The sequence below is a fragment of the Delphinus delphis genome, chromosome 11, assembly GCF_949987515.2.
Source record: "Delphinus delphis chromosome 11, mDelDel1.2, whole genome shotgun sequence".
In the NCBI taxonomy this organism is placed as follows: Eukaryota; Metazoa; Chordata; class Mammalia; order Artiodactyla; family Delphinidae; genus Delphinus; species Delphinus delphis.
Window position 1 is genome coordinate 5,418,802 of NC_082693.1, and position 22,894 is coordinate 5,441,695.

At 40.5% G+C, this 22,894-nt stretch overlaps 1 long non-coding RNA gene across 1 annotated transcript in view; it reads left to right on the forward strand.

The window, feature by feature from the left end:
* LOC132434386 (uncharacterized) overlaps window positions 1–22,279 on the forward strand; it is a 69,511-nt gene extending 47,232 nt beyond the window's left edge. Inside the window, exon 5 of the long non-coding RNA XR_009521296.1 lies at window positions 22,058–22,279. This is a non-coding gene — a long non-coding RNA (uncharacterized lncRNA). The remainder of the gene's footprint in view (window positions 1–22,057) is intronic.
* The last annotated feature ends 615 nt before the right edge of the window (window positions 22,280–22,894 follow it).

Sequence of the window (22,894 nt, forward strand, 5' to 3'; positions counted from 1 at the left end):
TTCTGATTTCCATCTGGATATTTGGATATGTGAGTCATGTAGACACATTAGCATTCCAGAACCGAAGACTGCAAAAGACCTTGGAGGAGGAGAATGAACCAGAAAAAGAACAGCCTGATGTGATGGGAAGAATACGAAAACCTAACGACAGACCAAGGTTGAAAATGAAGGACTGGCAAAATACATACCAAGAAGATGATAGCTCAGAGAAAGCCAGGGTGGCCATACGAATGGAAGCCAAAGAAGACCCAAGAGGAAGAGAGTTTTGGAGATCACGATCATTCTTCAATTACTAGGGAATAATTCATGAGGAATATAAAATAACTCTAGGCTGAATTGCACCTAGCAGTTCCCATTCAAACTATATAATGCAACCATTGCCAGAATTATAAGGAGGGATGGGCAAATACATCTAGAGTGCGAGATTTTAACATCTTTCTGAAAACTAATAGATCGAACAGGTAAAAAAAATAATAGGGTGTGGAAAATTTAAGCAACATGGTTAACAACTTTTGCCAAATGTCCTCATCTAGAATGTTCACCCTTAATTAGAGAATTCAAAGTCTTTTCAATTAAACATGAAACAGTGGTCAACTTTACTATTATTTTCATGTTTATTTACATTTATTGACTTTTAACTTACTACTTGCCTTATCTTAAGCAATACCAACCGTGAACTATTAAGTTTGAGGTAGTAGTTATTATATTTCTTTGAAAGACACATTTTATTAAGTACATAAGTAGTGCTCATTTTTAAAAGTCCATATTTGAAAGTATCCCCAGAATCTCCTTGTATGCCACTAGTGATGTATATTAGAAATAACGAATGCTGAAACTAATGGAGTAAGAGTCTAACTCAAGAATTTATGAAAAAGCAATGGGGTAATCTAATGGAAATAGAAAAAAAAAGGAAATAATAAAGAAAATAGTAAAATTAATGAAATAAGAAAAAATAATGAAAATAACTAAAACAGCTCTTTTCTGAAAAAGTAAAAACATAGACAACCCTTAGGCAATATTGATTAGATAAAAGAGAACATATAAGAACAAAATAAAGGAAATGAAAACTAAGAATTAATTGTATTTACAGTATAGATTTAAAAATTATGAGATAACAATGATTAACTTTATGCCAATATATTTGAAAACCCAGACAAAATATAACATCAAAACTGAGTGAATAAAAAGAAACTAAGGATAAACCTAAAACTATTAAAGAATTTGCATCAGTAGTTTAAAAACTACCTACGAAACAAATAAATAACAAAACAATATACTCAGGTAGTTTTTACATAGAATTCTACCAAATCTTCAAGGAAGAAACAATCCCTATCTTGTATAAACTGCATCAGAGAATAAAGAGGAAAAACAACAGAACTTTGATACTAAATTCCTTGGCCAGGAAGTCCAAGTGATGTCTTCCATAAGGGGAGACAATGTCCATAGGACGTCAGCCTCCCTGTGCTTTGTGACTGCTTCCCACTAGCTATCTGTTTTACATTTGATAGTATATATGAATCGATGCCACTCTCTCACTTCGTCCCAGCTTACCCTTCCCCCTCCCCGTGTTCTTGTCTATTCTCGGCATCTGCTTCTTTATTCCTGTCCTGCCCCTAGGTTCTTTAGAACCATTTTTTTTTTTTTTTTAGATTCCATATATATGTGTAGCACATGGTATTTGTTTTTCTCTTTTCTTCTAATGTTTCTTTTTTTAATAAGATAATCATGTTTTAAAATGAAAAAAGCACATCTCAGAACAAACTTTGCAAACTATAGAACAAATTAATTCTTAAGTGAAAAGTATTATTGTGTGGCTACAATGTTTTTCTCATTCTGACTTACTTCACTCTGTATGACAGACTCTAGGTCCACCCACCTCACTACAAATAACTCAATTTCGTTTCTTTTTATGGCTGAGTAATATTCCATTGTATATATGTGCTACATCTTCTTTATCCATTCATCTGTCAATGGACACTTAGGTTGCTTCCATGTCCTGGCTATTGTAAATAGAGCTGCAATGAACATTGTGGTACATGACTCTTTTTGAATTATGGTTTTCCCAGGGAATATGCCCAGGAGTGGGATTGCTGGGTTTTATGGTAGTTCTATTTTTAGTTTTTTAAGGAACCTCCATACTGTTCTCCATAGTGGCTGTATCAATTTACATTCCCAACAACAGTGCAAGAGGGCTCCCTTTTCTCCACACCCTCTCCAGCGTTTATTGTTTGTAGATTTTTTGATGATGGCCATTCTGACTGGTGTGAGGTGATACCTCATTGTAGTTTTGATTTGCATTTCTCTAATAATTAGTGATGTTGAGCATTCTTTCATGTGTTTGTTGGCAATCTGTATATCTTCTTTGGAGAAATGTCTATTTAAAAGACACCGCATAGCCAAAGCAATCTTGAGAAAGAAAAACAGAGCTAGAGGAATCAGGATCCTGGACTTCAGACTATACTACAAAGCTACAGTAATCAAGACTGTATGGTACTGGCACAAAAACAGAAATATAGATCAATGGAACAGGATAGAAAGCCCAGAGATAAACCCATGTACATATGGTCACCTTATTTTTGATAAAGTAGGTAAGATTATACAATGGAGAAGTGACAGCCTCTTCAATAAGTGGTGCTAGGAAAACTGGACAGCTCCATGTGAAAGAATGAAATTAGAACACTTCCTAACACCATACACAAAAATAAACTCAAAATGGATTAAAGACCTAAGTGTAAAGCCGACACTATAAAACTCTTAGAGGAAAGCATAGGCAGGACACTCTGACATAAATCACAACAAGATCCTTTTTGACCCACCTTCTAGAGAAATGGAAATAAAAACCAAAATAAACAAATGGGACCAAATGAAACTTAAAAGCTTTTGCACAGCAAAGGAAACCATAAACAAGACCAAAAGACAACCCTCAGAATGGGAGAAAATATTTGCAAATGAAGCAACTGGCAAAGGATTAATCTCCAAAATTTACAAGCATCTCAATATCAAAAAAACAAACAACCCAATCCAAAAATGGGCAAAAAACCTAAATAGACATTTCTCCAAAGAAGATATACAGACTGCCAACAAACACATGGAAGAGTGCTCTGCTCATTTTTAAACCTCCACCATTCTCCAGCTTTTGCGCTAAAGCACAGTACCAACTGCGGATGACGAGGGTTTTGGGAGGAGAAACATCTCATCTTTATTCACATAATTGGCAGCGATAGGAGAAGGAAGAGAAGAAGTAAAGGAGGAAAATGCTTGAATAAAGCAGACAGAGTTTCCTTTAGTCCAATAGGAACCAAACTCTCTCTCCAACTTGAAAATGAAGCTTCAATAAATGAGGTTTCAACAGAGCATATTTGAGCCCCACTTGTTGTGATGGAAGATCTGATAAAAAATATTGCAGGAAACCCCGGAGAAGGAAAGGCTTTCCTCAAAACACATTCTCTGATGATCTGTATGGGAGAGGATGCTGCTCTGCTCTCTTGCAATATACAAGGTGCTTTATCAATGGGCAAAATAATTCTTAATGTGGATCAATGATTTGCAAAATATCTTTTCCCTTGTGTATCATCCCATGCTACTTCACAAGCAATTAGAGATACAATGTTATATTTTTTTCCTCTTCCAAAAGAAAATTTTAAAATGTGTGTATAACAAAGACAAAAAAATCCATGGTTTGTATCTCAAGGCAAAAGCTCTGTTTTTCAACAAGATAAGTCCCTCTTCTAATTTGTAGTTATACTTCAAGTTCCTTATGAAAACCTCCATGAAAAGACTGGGGCTGGGATTATGACAAGACTTTTGTTGATCAAATGCACATCTTCATAACTCTGGGGCTGAAATGCTACCAGGTCCCCCTTGGCCCTTGTTCATAGAACAAAAGCACACAGCCCTTTCTCCCTAGTTCAGCTCTGGGAAAACTACCCAGAGCACACCTAGAGAACTTGCCCTTCCTCTGTTTTCCAAGTGTCTGGGGAAATTTATTCATTCATTCAGTAAAAATTAATGAGTACCACCTTTCATGTACCAAGCACTTGGTAAAAATTTAAGAATATGAAGATCAAAAGGAATGGAAAGTGTGTGTGTGTGCATGTTTGTGTATGTGAAAATGTGTACGCATGTGTATGAAGGTAGGTAGCTGGGACGGAGAAGCAAACAGATAATTACAGTATAAGGTGAGAACTGTTAAAATAGAGGAGTGAACAAGGAGCTTGAAGAATGCGTAAGATGGACAGTGAACGCAGATTAAGAATCTGGTCTGGGAGGTTTCTTGGAGAAGGTGGTCAATGAACAGCCAGCCAGGAGAGACTAGGGGAAAAAATAATACATGCAGCGAATGGGCTTGCATTCTGCACACACACTCTGGAGGGGAAATGGAAAAATCTGCTCTATTCAGAGAATCAATAGAGAAGTATAGTTAAAGTGTGTGAGCGGGGAATGTACACTGTTTCATATCCTGATTTAGTCACTTAAAATTATATATTGAGCATATAATAAAGTCATTATTCTCCATAAACTTGACTTTTAGTGACTGTATAGAATATGCAGAGAGGGTACAAACTATTTAATCGTGTTAGATATTTCAGTTGTTTGTAATTTTTATTGTTATAAGTGATGCTGCAATGAACATCTCTGCACTGGATCGAAGTGTACACACATCTTAAAGACTTCTGGTGCATCCTGAATTAATTCCTTCCACAGAGACTGACTTCTCCTCCAATTGCATGTGGAAAGGCCTATTTTATCACATTTCCCTCTAGAGTGGCTGTTATTATTTTTTAAATATTTTCAAATTAGAAGGCTAAAAATGCTATCTCTTTGCTGTTTTAATGCTGCTTCAACGTCTTACATTTTTAAAGATAATACATGCTATCCTTGAATATAGTCTTCGGTAAAAAAGTAAAAATTCACAAATCCTGCGAATATCACTTACTCACCTCTAGCGTCTAATGGGCTCCACCTGTCCCCCGGGCCCTGGACACTGGCCTTGCTTCCCAGCTAGGGGGACACCAGTGATGGTGCCTATGCTTCTGCAGCCACTGCAGTCACTCCATCCTCTGACACCATTGTCTCCTTCTCTTCCTCAAAGCCTCCACTTCACTTACCTAAGCGAGAGCCACAGCAGCTCCAGCTCTGAGGTCTGACCAGCCAAACTCACAGAGATTCTGCTTCCCCGGCACCTGCCTGGAAAAGCTAGACAATCCAACCAGAAGGTCTGGGAAGTTAACGCCCCATGGGAGCGTAGCCAGAGCCAGTACACACTTTGCTTGCCCTTGCTTCCCCCAACACAGACAGTGGGTCAAAGGGCTTCTCTGGAGATGTTCTGCTTTACTGTGAAACCAGATGGGGTGTGTGTGTGTGTGTGTGTGTGTGTGTGTGTGTGTGTGTGTGTGTGTGTGTGTGTGGTTTTGGCCTGCTTGGTAACACACCCCATTGTACATGCTCTGCAACCTTCTCTCCTCTCTCTCCTCTTCTTCCTTCACTTTCTCTTTCCCTGACTTGCAACCTACTGTTAAGCTTTAGCATGTAAACTTGCCTCAGCCTCTGTTTTCTGGGGAACCCGGGCTACACAGGCACATGAAGTAAAAAATGAGAGTCTCCCCTCCTTCCCCACTGCTTCCAACCCACCACTCTGCTCAGAGGCAAGCACTGTGAACAAGCTGGTGTGTAGCCCCCTTGCCCTTTTACTACGTATGCATTTATTATATATATTTACATCAAAGTACATAGTTTCAAAAAATTCACTTGGGATCGTACTCCATCTTACTTTTTTACCTTCCTTTGTCTTGGTGATCTTTCCATGTTGGTACAGGTGGACAATCTCATTCTTGTTCACAGCTACATAATTTTCCTTTCTATTAAAAAATATTTTAGGGAGTATGGTTGATTTACAGTATTATGTTAGTTTCAGGTGTACAGCAAAGTGATTCAGTTATATATATATATATATATATATATATATATATATATATATCAGAAAAGAATCTGAAAAAAATACATGTGTGTATATATGTATATTCTTTTTCAGATTCTTTTCCACTATAGGTTATTACAAGGTACTGAATATTGTTCCCTGTGCTTATACAGTAGCTCCTTGTTTTTTATCTATTTTATATATAGTAGTGTGATAATCTCTAGGTCCATCCATGTCGCTGCAAATGGCATTATCTCATTCTTTTTTATGGCTGAGTAGTATTCCACTGTATATATGTACCATGTCTTCTTTATCCATTCATCAGTCAATGGACATTTAGGTTGCTTCCATGGCTTGGCTATTGTGAATAGTGCTGCTGTGAACTTAGGGGTGCATGTGTCTTTTCGAAATAGAGTTTTTGTCTTTTACAGATATACGCCCAGGAGTGAGATTGCTGGATCATATGGTAACTCTATTTTTAGTTAATTTCAACTGCATAATTTTCAACAGCATGGTTTATCCCTTCTCCTACTAGTTCTTGCACATTTGTAGCCATTACGTGTAGTTGGACATCTTTATGCATAGGTGCAGTAATTCCTCTGGAACGATGACGAAAGTAAAATTACTTCTTAGCAGCATATGCATGTTTTAGATTCTAATGGACACTGACAGGTTATTCTTCAAAAAAAAAAGCTTGTCAAATTTAACATCCTGCAATTGTATGTAGGAATATCTACACTATTCTACTAGTGGAATATCCAACACTAAGTATTTTAAACACTTAATTTTTTCTCTAGTCAGATGGGGAAAAACATTTTAATATTTTAATATTCATTTTCCTGATTATTGGTCAGTTTGGGCCCCTGTCCCTAAGGTTATTGGTCATTTGATTTCTTTTTTGGTGAATTGCCTTATCATATTTTTTGTGCATTTAAACTGGGTTATTTGTATCTTTTCTGAGTTTTGGGTTCTTTAATATTAGTACTTTGTCTATTATGTGTGCTGTAAACATTTCTGACCAGACTGTTGCATGTTTTTTAATCTTTCTGTATACTGAATTTTTTGCCTACAGAGACTCATATACTTAATCTTTTCTCTTATGACTCCTGGGTTTTGTGTATGCTTGGAAAGACCTTCCTACCACAAGATTATAAAAAATGTCCATTCGTAGTTTCTCTAAGAACTTTATAGTTGGGTTTTTAAATATTTAACTCTTTAATCATTTTGTTTATGATACGAGGTAACATCATTTTTTTGTGTGTGTAGTCCATCCTTTCCCTACTGACTTGAAATTCCACCATTATCACTCACAGGAGTATTTTCCTTAGCAGGAAAGGATGACTTAAATTAAATCCCTTGTCAATAGGGATCAAAATTTCAGAGAAAATAATGGGGAAAATAGTGGACCTAGGAGCTTATCTTGAAAGTTGAGACTAATAATTATGAAGATGCATTATTTGATCTTCTGTTTATAATATTCAAGTTATAATTGTTACTACTATGCACCTGCTCTGAGAGCAAATTAGGAGTAGACCAAGTGTTCATATTTTTTGTGTGTGTTTGGTATGTATTGATAGTTTCTCCCTAAAATTGAGGGATAGCACAATATGCCACCCTCCTGACTTTCTCAGAAGGATCATAAAAGACATACTTTTTACAAAAATAATAAAAAGTTTTACTAATTTCCCCAAGAGCCCCTCTTATGCTGTTGACAATGATATCTTTCTGCTTTTGTTTACTATCGTCAGCATCCTTGTAGAGTTTAGACTTTCTGTTGTGAGCTGGTCTCACACTGCAGTTATCAAGGATCTATGCAGATTACTACCAGTCAGGTCTCCTTACTTGTGGTTAATCCCAGGCTTTACTTTATAATCTTCGCAAAGCGGCAGGATCTCAGGACATTTCCACTCTTCCCCCTTCCGCACTGTACCCACGTCTCACCTCAGGTCACTTTCACCTCCGAACTGCCACTTGGAAGAACCCTTGTCCACCAATACTTCTGCCTCACACTCGAGGGTCTACATGAATATTTCCCTCTAGCAAACTGGAAGTGTGGACATTGGGCTCAGCAATTCTTTTGATCCCAGTAGCAGGTTCTGAATAGATACTTGATTGATTTTTTTAAATCGCAATAATCAGGAACTCCCTGGGATGCAGAGAGTGTCTCTCCCAGCTCTGGCCTAATCACCTTTAATCAAATTCACTATTAAATTTAATCCTGACTCTATCACTCATGAATGATAAGCATCTCACAGCTTACTTAACTCTTCTGAACTCGAGTTTACTCCTCTGCAAAGTAGAGATGATAACACCTAAAAATTAGATAAAACACATGCCTGGTGCCTGAAAATGTCTCAGTACATCTTCTTTCCCTTCTGATCTCATTTCCTGATTTTCCTCTTTTTTCTTTTGGGGATCTGGTCCAGTGCATGTGAAAGAATTTTGTAAATATAAATCCTGCAGAAATGTTACTGCTCCTATTATGTGATATTTATGGTATAACTTCTCCCTTTCACACCTATTTTCTAATGTAATATTACATAGAACAAGGGCCAAGCTCCCCTGAGCCTTAGTTTGCCTGTCTTTAAAATGGGAATAGAAATACATATGGAATGCTATCAATATTCAGTTAAGTCACATTTGTTAAGTATCTGACAGAGTCCTTGATGCATAATAGGGTCTTAATAAATGGTAGCTGTTTTATTGCTTTATAATCGTATATAATCGTATATAATCGATATAACCGTATATAATCGGTATAATTCGTATACCGATGTGCACTTCACTAATTGCTCTCTCTGCTTCTTGGTTTCCCATACTCCCTCCCCTCCCCGTTCCAGTCAAAAATCAGGAAAGAGGAAACCCAGGATACTGGGATGCCCTGAAGGTCATTTGGGGACCTCATACTGAGTCATAGTGTATGGGATGAGAAAAATCGGCCCAGTTTTCTGGACCCAGCACACAAAGTAGTCAGTTAGTTTACGTCAGCATCCATTGACTAGTGGGGCTCTGATGTTCACAGGCTCCGTGTCCTTTCCCCAACACAACAAGCATCAAACCAACAACAAACTATTGTTCTGTGTCTGCTGCTCTTCTCCGAGGCTTGTAGCTAAGCCCTTCATTTCCTGCCCGTGGGATGCTGGAACATTCACGATCGACTCCGGCTGTATATGTAAAGCAAACAGTATTTTTTTTTAATCATTCTCATCTTACAATGAGTCCAGCAGATCCTGTTACCAGAGAGTGGAGAAGGCTCAGCATTCCAATACTCAGATGCCAGCCAGGGTCTCAGGTTCCGTATCCCAGTGGTTGGGACATCTGCTCAGAGCCCTGCCAGAGGCTTTCTCCAGCAGCTGTCTCATCATGTCTATTTGTGAGTGACTATGAAGCTGTAAGACTCCGCGAACAGCCTGAACAGAACAGGGGAAGGAGGGGCACACACCCATCTTCAGCTTAGAGGTGCTTGCTCCCCTCCCCCAGTTTTTTGCTGACACCTTGCACAGCAACTGCACGGGGCTTCAGAGGATAAACACAGAACTGGAATTCACCCACCGACCAGTTAGGATCAACAGCCCTCCACCACGTACCACGATGAATACATGGGACTTGTGAGAAGATACAGAGGAAGGAGACCCATTTACAAGAAGATACAGTTACTAAGCCAGCAAATTACGACTACTGCACTTTGTAACTTGCTGTGTAGCATCGTCTCTAGGCTGTCCTTACTTAGCTGCTGGAGGAATCCTCCAAAAGCACCTCCTCGTGATTCGAGCACGTCCGTACTCAAGTATCTTCAATGGTTCTATGGGGCTTCTCAGATGATGTCTAAAGTCCGAAACCCAGAATTCAACAGTGCTGCAAGTCCCCATTTCTGGACTTACCTTGGATGACTCCTCCGCGTGCACCCTTACACTCCAGCCAAACTAAACCACATGCCACTCGGGGTCTCAAGCTACCCCCCCTTCGTCATGTCCAGCCATTTGCTTGTGATATTCCTTCCCCAAAGGGAAAGCTGTCTTTCCACCTCCTCCCGTCCTCCTCCACGTCTCACCCGTCTCTCGTGATCCCGCTCAGCTACCACCTATTCCAAGGCAGCAACTCTGAGTTGCGCGATCAGAGTTTCTTTCTTCCTCCCCTAAGTTTCCATGGCACATTTCATGGCTTTGTATTGCTGTTCTCTCCCCATCTGTCTGGTAAGTCTTAGACAGCACAGTTTTATATCCGATCTAGCATCTAGAGGCGTGATTGATAGTCAATAGCAACGCCATAAAGAGTAAACCAATGAATGTGGCCTGTCCTCTGTACTTTTCCATCGGCTTCAGTGTTCATGATCTGCTATGTCAATCAGGCAGTTTCTACAATCCCCCCTTTACACTGGGTTAAACTGAGACATAGTTTCAGTGACTTGCTTAAGGCTACACAGGCAGATAGTAATGGAGTTAAGAAAACAACCTGAAAGACCTCCTCATGTGTGTTCTTTTAATCAGTATCCAGATGAAAACTGTGCCGCCTGTAACGAAAAGTGACAGAGCCGTGCTGGGGGGTAGAGTGGCCTGAATTGGTAGGAGAAGCAGGGAGGGAGAAGGTTCACAGAGAAGCCTGCTTGTGAGCAACGTTGTAAAAGAATGGAGGGGACGGATTAACAGGAAGGAGGGAAGTGGGCGTTCCAGGCAGGAAATCCTGACCAAGGTGGACCTGAGCATATCGTGGTACACAGGTCGTGGTCCCCGCTGTATCCTCAGGGCCCGGCCCAGTGCCTGGCACAGAGCAGGTACTCAATATATGGTAACTGGAGAAAATTGGGGAGGGAGGGAGAAAAAAAAAGGAGGAAAGTTTGGAGCAGGAACATTGCAACTAGGTTAATGAGAAAGCACAGCGATTGCCAGCCCAGTGCTGGAGACATGCCAGGTTGTCATTGCGACTTTGTTGCATTGAAAGGTTGTCACTCTCTGGCAGAGAGGGGGGCATGGGCTCCGTTCAGCACTGACCAGGGGACAGAGTCATCCAAGACCACTATTGTTCTTGGTCTCATCTTGATCCTCTAGTATGATTATCAGTGGTAAATGTTGCCTGGGTTTTGTCAGGTAAGAGTCCCAGAGCGGGAGCCTGATAGAAGTCCACTTTGTCTGCTTTGGGGCCATTGTCCCTAGCCCATTTCCTTAAAGATCCTGATGGCCTTGGGCATAAAAAACTGTTAATTTTGGTGTCAGAAGAAAAGCACAGATCAGAAGGCAAGAGACATAGGTTCTTGTTCCAACTGCAACCACCGAGACCATGGCCTTGGACACGTCACATTGTCAGCATGTCTCTCAGCCTTAGTTTCCCAAGCTGTCAGTAGGGGTAACGGTACCTACCTCATATCACGGCTTGCGACGCTCGAATGAGAGAAGAGACTTGAAGTACTTCCAAAGTATGAAACGACACGTGATGCTGGAAGCAAGGGTGGGTCTTTGTCTCAGAAAAGAATTGTTGGAATGCCTATTCTCCAAGTGTTTCCTCTTGAAAGCATCATTGGAGCATGAAGGAAATTGGGATTTTGTCTTGTGATCTGAGGAGTAAACCACACCCCCATGGGCGGGGCCAGGTCCCCAACACACCCAGTAAATGTGTGACACTATGGAGAACACCCACAAATCTGCCAGGGCCCGCTCGTGAAGCACTACCTGGGCACCACCCACTGAGATCGCTGGTCCAGCCCTCCAGGTTGACCTGGTCTGACCTACCTGTTTATCTTTTTTCTGTTTGTTCCTTATAAAATCACCAAGACTCGGATAACTCAGCCTTTTGTCTTTTTACTTCGATCAAACTGGAGTCTGATATCTATTTAACCTAAAGAGTCCGTATAGGAAAACCAACAGCAGAGTAAATAACCTCCGTGTGTACTGCTCTTTGCTTTCCTCTCCTCCTTCATGCCAGCTTCCCAGTAAAATGCAACCCAACAAATTGCTTATTTGCACCTGCTTTTCCATTAATAATCAGTAATATTATTATACCGCCTACCCTAGCGGCTCTCCATCCCTCAGGGACACTGTGGCCAGAAAGCACCGCAGTCTGTGAAGTTCTTACCCGGCGGTTATTTGGGAGCTCTCGGAAGCAGCGTGCTCAGATGGCTGACGCTGTTAGAATGGGAAATACCTGCTCCCGGGGGGACCAGCCAAACACCTCAGTGGGCTTTATTGTTGCCACATCCAGGAATCAGGTGCCTGGAAAAAATATGCTGACAGGATCAGACTGGGGAAGCTGTGATGCCATCTGGGGTCAGGAAGAGATATTTGTCCAGATGCCAACTGTGGAGGCCGAGGCAGTGTGGTGCTCGGCTGGCCTGGAGGCTGAAATAACCCAGGAGGTGCTGGGGAAGCAAGGAGAAAGCTGCCCAGAATGCCGTCGGGGAGAACTGGGGACTCTGGTGAAGATGAGGAGGATGTGAGGCTTGAAACTTCTGCACTGGACATGTTAGAAAATGTTTTGTTTTGGAAATGTTCAAACATACCCCAAAGTAGAGAAGGAGAGGGTAATGAATCCCCATGTACCTTCGACAAGTGTCGACTCAAGCCAATCTTGTTTCATCCACACTTCTACTCACTCTGTCTCCTGATCTCCAACTTCCCTGGGTTTTATTGAAGCAAATCCTAGACGTCACATCACTGCATCCATAAATACTTCGTATGTATCTCAAGAAAAAAGAGAACTCCTTAAAAACATAATTATAGTGCAATTGTTATACCTAAAAATACACAGTCCTTCGAATTTCCCCAGTTGTTCCCTAGTAGTCCTGGATGTTTGTGTCAATCTGAGATAGAGTTAAAGAAAATAATAAAAAAGAGGGAAGAGAGAAAGAAAAGTAGTAAGGGAAAGAAAGAGGGAGAAAATGAATCAACATATATTCACTGAACGTCAATGATATACCAGACTTTGTGTTGAGTTCTAAGTCATTGTAACCTCATTTTTGACATATATACACTAATATGTAGAAAATGGATAACTAATAAGAACCTGCTGTATAAAAAAAAATAAAATTAAATTTAAAAAAATCAACCATCGAATCATACAAAAAAAAAAAGAGATGAGAAAATCAGGGTACAGAGAGGTTAAGCCATTGGCCCAAAGCCAGTCCTCTAGTAAGTTTTGAAGACATAATTCTAATGCAGGTTTGAGTGGTTCCAAAACCTGTCTCTTTCTTCTATACTGCACTAACTCTTTTTTTTTTTTTTTGGCGGCACGCGGACCTCTCACTGCCGTGGCCTCTCTCGTTGCAGAGCACAGGCTCCGGACGCGCAGGCTCAGCGGCCATGGCTCACGGGCCCAGCCGCTCCGCCGCACGTGGGAACCTCGCGGACCGGGGCACGAACCCGCGTCCCCTGCATCGGCAGGCAGATTCTCAACCACTGCGCCACCAGGGAAGCCCTGCACTGCCTCTTAAATAACCTAATTATCTACTCGGGAATCTTGGAAAGAAGGAAAACAGAGGAGATGGAGGGGACTAAAATTCTCTGGTCATCACAAGGCTTGAAGGGTAGTTGATTTGGAGCCAGACTTTTCTGGATCTGAGTCTCAGCTCCGCAGCTGAGTAACTGAAAAAAGGTATCTTCCCCGAACCTTGCTTTCTTCATCAGTAAAGTGAGATGTGGCAAGGATTAAAAGACATCATTCAAACGCTTACTAGTTGCTGTTATTGTTATTCTATCTGAAGAATGGGTATAGAAGAGAGAAGGCAGGATGTGGTCAGTATTTACCCCATTCGTCTGCAGACCGGTGTTTTCCAGGCACCGATCAAGATGATGACAAAGAATCAAAGAGAGCAAGTCTGGTTCTGATGAAGCGGGTGACGGGGGTCAGTGCGGGAGGTAGAGGGGAGGTGGAGGGAAGAGGGAAGCAAGGAGGTCCTGGATCAATGTCCATCCCTTTCTAAACACAAGAGCAAAGGTGAGAAATGACGATAAACGTGGCATGGGAGTGGGAGAGTGGGGGAACCTACCTGAGCAAAGTGGCTGGTGGAGCTGAACAGCAGATGTAGGGAACAAGATTGGATGGATGGAACCTCAAAAAAATGAAAGATAATGAAGAGATATTCTTTTTTTTTTGGCCATGCCACGTGGCTTGCAGGATCTTAATTCCCCCACCAGGGATTGAACCCATGCCCCTGCAGTGGAAGCGTGGAGGCTTAACCACCAGATTCCAGGGAATTCCCAATGAAGAGATATTCTTAATTAAGAAAAAGACATGCCTAGAATATCTCCAGGAACATTCATCTGACTGTGGCCTGCCAGACAGATTAGTTAAAAGAGACATGGAAGGTAGGGACACCTATACAGTAGATGTTACCAATCCTAGAGAAGGTTTCAAGGTCTTGGGGTGAACGCAGATTTTATGGGTTCATGCAAAGTCTCTCAAACCCAAAGTGTTTTGAAGACTACCTATAACACTGAAAAATTCTAGCATGCTGGTAAAGTCTGCTGGTCTCCAGAGAAAGGATATGTTCTGGGTGTCCAAAAACACTAACCAACCACGACCCTTTTGCAGAGAGAACCCATTGATCGAAGCCAAAATCCTTCCCACCAACTGCGGCAGACCAAGCCGTGATGGATGAAGAAGATGTTGCCCAAAGGAAATGCCAGCAAAAATATGCAAAACAGACACTATGCTATTATAATAAACTCAGAGACCCAAGGAGCTCAGAGAATCTCGGAATGTAGGCTGATTTTGGCCACTTGTTCAGATCGGCACTTATTTTAAGACTCTTTAAAATGCCATTTTGGTGCAGCAGCCTTAGTGACAATGAAATTTGAGCTGAGGACAATGTCAGGGTTTCCTCCATTGCCCATAGCTATTAAAAACTGTCTCATGGCCTCTTAGGAAGATTTCCTTTTGATCCAAATTGAGGTTCAGCCATTGATTTTTAAAGAGTTAGATTACTATAATCGTTAGGTTGGAAGGAAACTCCAAGGGCATCTTGCCCATTCCCATTCTTTCTGCAGGAGAACATGATTTTATTATAGATACAGAGAGAATCAAAGAATCATGGGAAAACTTAAATACCATCTGTGAAGGAGATTCCACCCAATGTTTGTATTTCCTGGTTTAACAATACTCACTTCCATGAAATTCTTCCATCTACCTTCCTTGCATTCCACTGTTGTAACTTAAGTCAATGTCTTAGATTCGCAAGCACATTTAATAAGCTTTACATAAGCAGGTTACAAATATTTAGTCAGAGTACCAGGAAAGAATTGTGATATGATAGGGTCTGTTTATTGGGACATGGTGATTTCACTTTCATCACTAAATAATGGCTTAAGGCCTTGATAGCTTTGGTTCTGTTCTACAATCTCTATCAGACTTTAAAATAGGAGATACATATATCTAGTTGTATCTATTTTCCTTTCTTCCTTTGCTCCTTCCTTCCTTTCTTCTTTCCTCCCTCCTCTCCCATTGACACCTACTAACCACACAGAAATTCTAAGGGCACATTCAAAGTGTCTTCCTTCCTCCGCTGAGAGATATCTTCTCTACAGAATTGATTTTCAGGAGCAAAAACCTTTCTAAAGGGACATTTAAGAATTTATTTATTCTGTTCTTTAGGCAGTAGTGAGAAAAGAGATAGTGATTGATTCCAATTCCTATGGTATATTAGGTTATTTGAACCAACACTTCCATGAAATACAATTAAAAGTTTAGCTACAATATTAAATAAAATTGTCCTTATAGGCGAAAGTTGCTGACAAGGTAATAATCAACACTAGGAAAAATCTAAGGAAAAGTGAGAAACAGATAGGCAGAGCTCCAAAGTTGCTCTGAGAGTATTCTTGAGCCTAGCAAATCTGGGCTTCAGTTTCGGCAGATGTAAATGGTGAGGGGAAAGGAAGTGAGGAACTTCAGGTGTGAAGTATAATAGGAAACCCTTCCCTCTATTGAGCTGAGATCCAAAGGGATAAAGCATCAGAGTAAGAGGAATGAGAAGTTTGACCACAAGTCCAACCCAGAGAAAGCTGAACGGAGGCTGAAGGGAAAGAGGCCCAAAGGGAAAGAGGTCCAACGATTATTCCTGGGAGGTTGTGGATATGAGATGCCTTACCAGGGATTTGCAGCTGGGATTGGTATCATCTAGGTGGTCCAGAGAACCTGAAACAGTGAACCTGGTTGAAGTGGATCTAGAATGGTAGTTCAACCCAGATTTTGGAAAAAAACAAACAAAGGTACTTTCTGGATGAAGATACTCTTTATCCTGGACCTCAAAGAATCCCCCACAAATATCTTTTTTAAGGATAATGAAAAACACATAATAAAACACAATTAAGGGGAAAAAAGGATCAAGGTAATATAAATGAGAACCAGCAAAAATGACAAACAGCAGGAACTGACCCATGAAGATTTTAGATATTGGAATTATTTGACTCAAATTATAAAAGAGCTATGTCTCATTTGGGCTTAAAAATACAAAAGCAGTCAATTGTCTGTAAGTGGTAAAAATCATAAAAAGCAACCTAGCAGATTGAAAAGAAAGTCCAATATAATTTCTAGAATCAAAAAACATAATAACTAGAAATAAAATGAAATAGCTGGAATTTACAGCAGATAAGATCCAGATGAAGGGAGAATTTGTAAACCAGAAGATGGGTTTAAAAGCATTATTCAAAATGTAACACAGTAAGACAAAAAAGGTGGAAATACGGAAGAGAGTAAAGAAATTTGGAGAAAAGAGTTCCAAAAAGAGCAAAGAGCAAATGAGGCATAGATAATATATGAGGAGAAAAAGGCTGATGAAGGACACTAGTCCCCATATTCAAAATACCTAATAACTTACCCAAGATGAAAAATAATCCACACCTGGACTCATCAGAGGGAAACTGCAGAGAACTAAAGACAAAGAGAAAAGTCTGAAAAGAGAGAGAAAAATAAAAAGACACATTACCTTTAAAGGAGCAACAGTAAGAGCAACATTGGACTTCCCAACAAAGACACTAGAACCCCCCAAATAAAGAAACCCACACATATATTTACAATTAGTGCATAACAGAGTCTCACAGTAGCTCAATGGGGAACAATAGGTCTTTTCAGTAAGGATTACTTGGACAGTATGATATTCATATGCATAAAAAACAAAGTAGATCTCTACTTCATATCATAAACAAATTCATTACAGATAGAGCAAAGACTTAGATGTAAAAGTTAAACTATAAAACTTTTAGAAGATAATTTAAGATACTTTTTTTTTCTTTTGCCTTGGCTAGGGAAGGTTTTCTTAAATAATTCAGAAGAACTACAAATTGTAAGGAAAATATTCATTAAATTGTTTATTTTAAAATTAAGAATTTCTATTTATAAAAATGTGGTATAAAGAAAGTGAAATTAAGCCACAAGCTGGGAAAAGAAATTTGTAACAATAGAACTGGATTGATATCCAGCATATATAAAGAAATCTTACAAATCAATATGCATGGGAAAACTGAAAATAAAAATGGGCAAAGAATTTCAGGTATTCACTGAGAGAATGGTCAGTATGACAAGACTTGCAACTTCATTAATAATCAGAGAAATAAAAATTAAAATACAATGAGTTATCCAGTGGCATGGCTACTATGAAAACAAAACAAAACAAAATCCAACCAATACAGAAAATAATAAGTGCTGGTAAGAATGTGGAGAATTTGGAACCCTTGTGCACCGTTGGTGGGAATGTAAAATGTTGCCGCCGCAAAGGAAAATAGTATGCATTTTATTAAAACATTAAAAATAAAATTACCTTATGACCCAGTAATTCCACTTCTGAGTATATCCGCAGAAGAACTGAATGCAGAATCTCAAAGAGATATTTGAATACTCATGTTCATAGCAGCATTATTTGCAATAGCCAAAACGTGGAAGCAATCCAAGTGTCCATCAACAGATGAATAGATAAACAAAATGTGCTTTATGCTTAAAACAGAATTTTTTTATTAACATCTTTATTGGAGTATAATTGCTTTACAATGGTGTGTTAGTTTCTGCTTTATAACAAAGTGAATCAGTTATACATATACATATGTCCCCATATCTCTTCCCTCTTGCATCTCCCTTCCTCCCACCCTCCCTACCCCACCCCTCCAGGTGGTCACAAAGCACCGAGCTGATCTCCCTGTGCTATGCAGCTGCTTCCCGCTAGTTACCTATTTTATGTAAAACAGAATTTTATTCATCCTTAAAAAGGAAGGAAATTCTGGCACGTGCTACAGCATGGATGAACCTTGAGGAAATTATGCTAAGTGAAACAAGCCAGACACAAAAAGACAAATGCTGTATGATTCTACTTATATGAAGTACTTAGAGTATTCACATTCAGAGACAGAAAGTATAGTGGTTGTCAGGGGCTGGGTAGAGGGAAGAATGAGGAGTTACTGGTTAATGGGGACAGAGTTTCAGTTTTGCAAGATGAAAAGAGTTCTGGAGATAGATAGTGGTGTTGGTTGTACAACAGTGTGAATATATTCAATGCCACTGAGCTGTACACTTAAAAATAAGATGGTAAATTTTGTTATGTGCATTTCATCAGAATGGCAAAATTTAAAGTTTGGACATTAGCAAGTGGGGGTGAGCATGCGGGGCAGCATACTTAGATACTGCTTGTGGGAGTGCAAGTTGATGCAGTAACTTTGGGAAAATAATTTGGCATTGTCTTGTTAAACGAAAGAGCTGATGGCCCAGTTCTTCCATTCCTAGGTAGACCTTAAAGCCACTCTTGCACATAGCACACTAGGACATACCAGCATTGTTTATAATAGCAACACAAACAAACAAATGGAAAATATCTTACATATGCATATAGAGTGGAATGGATAAGTACATCGGTATATATTCGTGATATGAAGTACTGCACAGCAGTGAAACATGACTGAATTCCAGGAACATAACGTTGACTAAAAAAGGTCAGTGACAAAGCAACACATATTCTGTAAAGAGATCCTATTATATAAAGTCAGAAGCCCATATAATTATATAATATACTGTGTAAAAGCAGAAAACAAATGCAGTAAAGCTATACTGAAAAGCTTTTATGTCTCACATTTTATAAATATTAATTAGTCTCTTTTCAATATTTAATAGAGACAGGTTTTTCAACACCAGCCCACAGGTGTTTTGGACAATATATTAAGAAGTAATCAACTATGGCACAAGTGGATGTCTATATAACCCACATCTATGTGGACGTTTGTGTAAATACAGAGACATAAGGACTTTTCAAAAAGGACTTATGGAGGGAAAGCCTTCCAGAAGGATCTACTTAAGAGGGAACTTGAAAATACAAGGGGGAGAAGGAGATAATCCATGGTGAAGGTTCCTGAGAAGGTGAGGGGGCAGAGGATCCTAAGCCCAGGTAAGAGAAGGTACAGATGTGGCTGAGTCCAGCTGTGTGTTGGATGTTAGTAAGGTATGAGGGTTTTCCTCCCATAGATTCTGTTTCTCTCTGTAAAGTAAAAAGCAAGGGTGTCTTCTGAGAGTGAGGGATAGGACAGGAGGTCATGTCAGAAATGATTAAAAATGTGGAAGCAAGAAAAGGGAAACTGGGCAAGAGCATGGGAGGGAGAGACTGGGAAGCCTAGAGGACGCCAAACAGGAGGGTTCTCAGTGTTCCCCCCTTTGCCAGCTTTATGAGGTCTAATTGACATGCAACATCGTGTAAGTCTAACGTGTACAATGTGATCATTTGATATATGTATACATTGCACAATAATTACCGCAATAAGGTTAGTTACCACATCCATCACCTCACAGTTCCTATTTTTTGGTTTGTTTTGAGAACTTTTAAGATCTACTCTCTCAGCAACTTCAAGTGTCAGTACAGTATTGTCCACTAGAGTCACCATGCTGTACATTACACCCCCAGAGCTTACTCATCTTATAACTGGAGGTTTGTCCCCTTCACCAACATCTCCCTGTTCGACCACTGCCTCCTTTCCCCCTCCTCCCACCCTGTTAACCCTCTCTCTACTCTGCCTCTGTTTCTAGGAGTTTGGTTTTTTAGATTCCACGTATAAGTGAGGTCATACTGTATTCGTCTTTGTCTGACTTAGTTCACTTAGCATAATGCCCTCTAGGTTTATCCATGTTGTTGCAAATGGCAAGATTTTATTCTTTTTTATGGCTGAGTAATATTCTGTTATATGCATTATACATTCATATGTATAATACATATAATGTTCCTGGTCTCTGAGATACGTCTGACATCTGAGATCTGAGAGCACCATGGGTCAAAGTCTGCAGTGAGGGCTGGAGAGTGACCTCTAAGAGATGTTGGTATTAGTCAGAGGGAGAGTGTTGATGAGGACACCTTTGAGAACCGGGTCAGTCAAATGGGTCATTGCTCTGAGGTGGGGAAGTAGCTGAATGCTGCTCTGAGAGTAAAGGCAGGAAGGAGGCTTAACAGCTCAGAAAGAACAAACACATGTGACTCAATTAGTTAATTACTGAAATAGAGTTGCATAATCTATCAGACTGCCAAGAGAGAAGATTTCCTCCTCAGAACAATAGGTAAGGCTGCTCCCAACACTGCTGAGAAGGTGCTAAGACTGGAGAAGTGCTGAGCTCTGTGAATAGGACAGTGTGTTCAGTTATTTGCAAAATTACTGTGCCCAAGACATAAGCTTCTTTGCAGTGGCTTTGAAGATGGGATTCATTTGTCCAAGCAGAAGTATTTCATCCTGTTGTCCTGCAGTCTATAAAATATTTACACTATTATCCTACATACACACATTGCTCACATCCAGCTGCATCTCTCTCTGATGCACTTTAAATAAGACATTTGGACTCCTGACAATACCAAGACAACCGTTAGAGGAAAGAATCACAGAATGATTGCAGCTTACAGAGCCCCCGGGACATCAAACAGTCCATCTTTTGTCTCCAGGCAGGATAGAATCCAAACCGGCCTGATAAAGAGGCATGTTTCCTAGACTTGAAAAATCCAGGAAGATGGAATGACCAACCTTGCTTTTTCTTTTTTTTTTTTTTTTTGCGGTACGCGGGCCTCTCACCGTTGTGGCCCCTCCCGTCGCACGCGCAGGCTCAGCGGCCATGGCTCACGGGCCCAGCCGCTCCGCGGCATGTGGGATCTTCCCACACCGGGGCACGAACCCGCGTCCCCTGCATCGGCAGGCAGACTCTCAACCACCGCGCCACCATTTCCCTCAAAATAAGAAAGTTCTGAATAACCCACCCTCCTCCTACTGTAATTAGTGTGTTTCTTGGAATGTGTTGTTTAAAGAGAAAATCCCCCAAGTCAGTGACAATGGACTCCGAGCTGCAAATGTCTGAAAATGAAGTAGCAGCAATTTCAGGCAGTGTGGTGCTAGCAGGGAAATGGGAGGCGGAAGACCTGTGTTTGCTGCCTGGGTCCACTGATGCCCACGTGAACATGGAGGGTTCAAGCCCCAATCAGTTTTTCCTGGTCAGTGACTTTATCATATTAGGATAATAAATGCTTGCTCCCCCCATCTCCAAGGTTTTGTCACAGGACTAAAAAACGATGCACAAGAAAGAGCTTTGAAAAGCCTAAAGTATGGTACAAAGATAAAATTTAAAACAATTCATTACCATGTGTTGGATAATAGCTGCTGTCATGAGTCCACCTTCTTTCACTCTCGCTGAACATTGGCTGCAAACTGGCTCTTATTTTTCCTTCCGAGGCCACAATTGATGTAGTATTGACGGACGACGTTTGGTTGTTCAAGAGTGAATTCCTGAACGTGCAGGGGTTTGGAATGAGGGATAGGAAGTGGTGTATCAGTTCTACAAAGGTAATTACATGGGGAAATTTGTGCAATCAGAGTTTTATTACCTTAAATTTCTTTCTCTAGATCTGAATCCCAAATTTATGTTTTTCCATGATAGAACATGAGAAGAAACATTACTTTCCCACTTAAATCTGTTAGGATTATATATAGCAAGTTTTTGAAGGAAACATAATCTAGCAAGTCCTCTGCTTGGTCTGCCCCTGCCCCGCTCTAGCCCGGTTCGTCACTCCGCCGATCATTAGCATCTCCTCCTGGGTATGTTGCTGCCAGACTGACCTGCTTCTTGTCCCCTGAAAGGTCTGTACATTCCCATGACCGCATCTTTGCTCTAGCCTTCCCTCCCTCATGAAGGGCCCCCTTCTCTGCCCCTCTGCAGGTCCTCCAAAGATCACTTCTCCAGCAAGCTGCCCAGTGGCTGTCCTGATGGGCCCCTGTCCTTCCATCCGAAACTCCCGCTAGAACATGTGAGATCGCGCTGCTCAGTGGACTGCCTTAGGAAGCTGTTGTTTTACATTCCTATAAGTTTTGTCTCCTCAACAAAGAAGACAATACATTTATCAAGGGTATGGACAATGCATTTTTTGCCTTTTCCATCTTGAAAAAACATGCTCCTAGTAAGTATGCGGTACTGTAAAGAGTGAATTCATATGAAGAATAAAAGGAAAAAAAGTGCAAAGCTTTCAGAATGTTTGTTTTTTTTTTCTTGTGAAAAGGAGCAAAACTGGCTTGGAAATTCTGAATACAGCTTTTCTATGGCATCCCTATCCATCTCTAGACTGGATAATTAAGCATGGTGTTTATTTGTGGCTTAACAGACTGTAAGATATATGTCATGTCATCAATGAGAGCAGCATGTTAGAGGCTCCATTGTATGAAGTCAGAGCAAAGGCATTTTGCTTCTATATGACTGGGATTAAAAAACACACATATTTATAAAACCACACTGGAAACCATTTCAGTTGCCACAATGCAGGCTAGACCTTTGCTCTGCCTATTACTGCCAGGAACAGCTGCATATCATATAGGACAAGCCTTTGGAAGCCTCATGCTCTAACCTAGATTTGAATATTTGTCCTATGACCCTGACACCTCGGTTATGACTCGGTTATCTGTTACGTACCCCAAAGTAATGGTTTAGGGTACCGTGGCTGAGAATGACCCCAGAGTGATAAATGAGAGCACTTAGGGGCTGGGTTTTGACTAATGTTCTCAT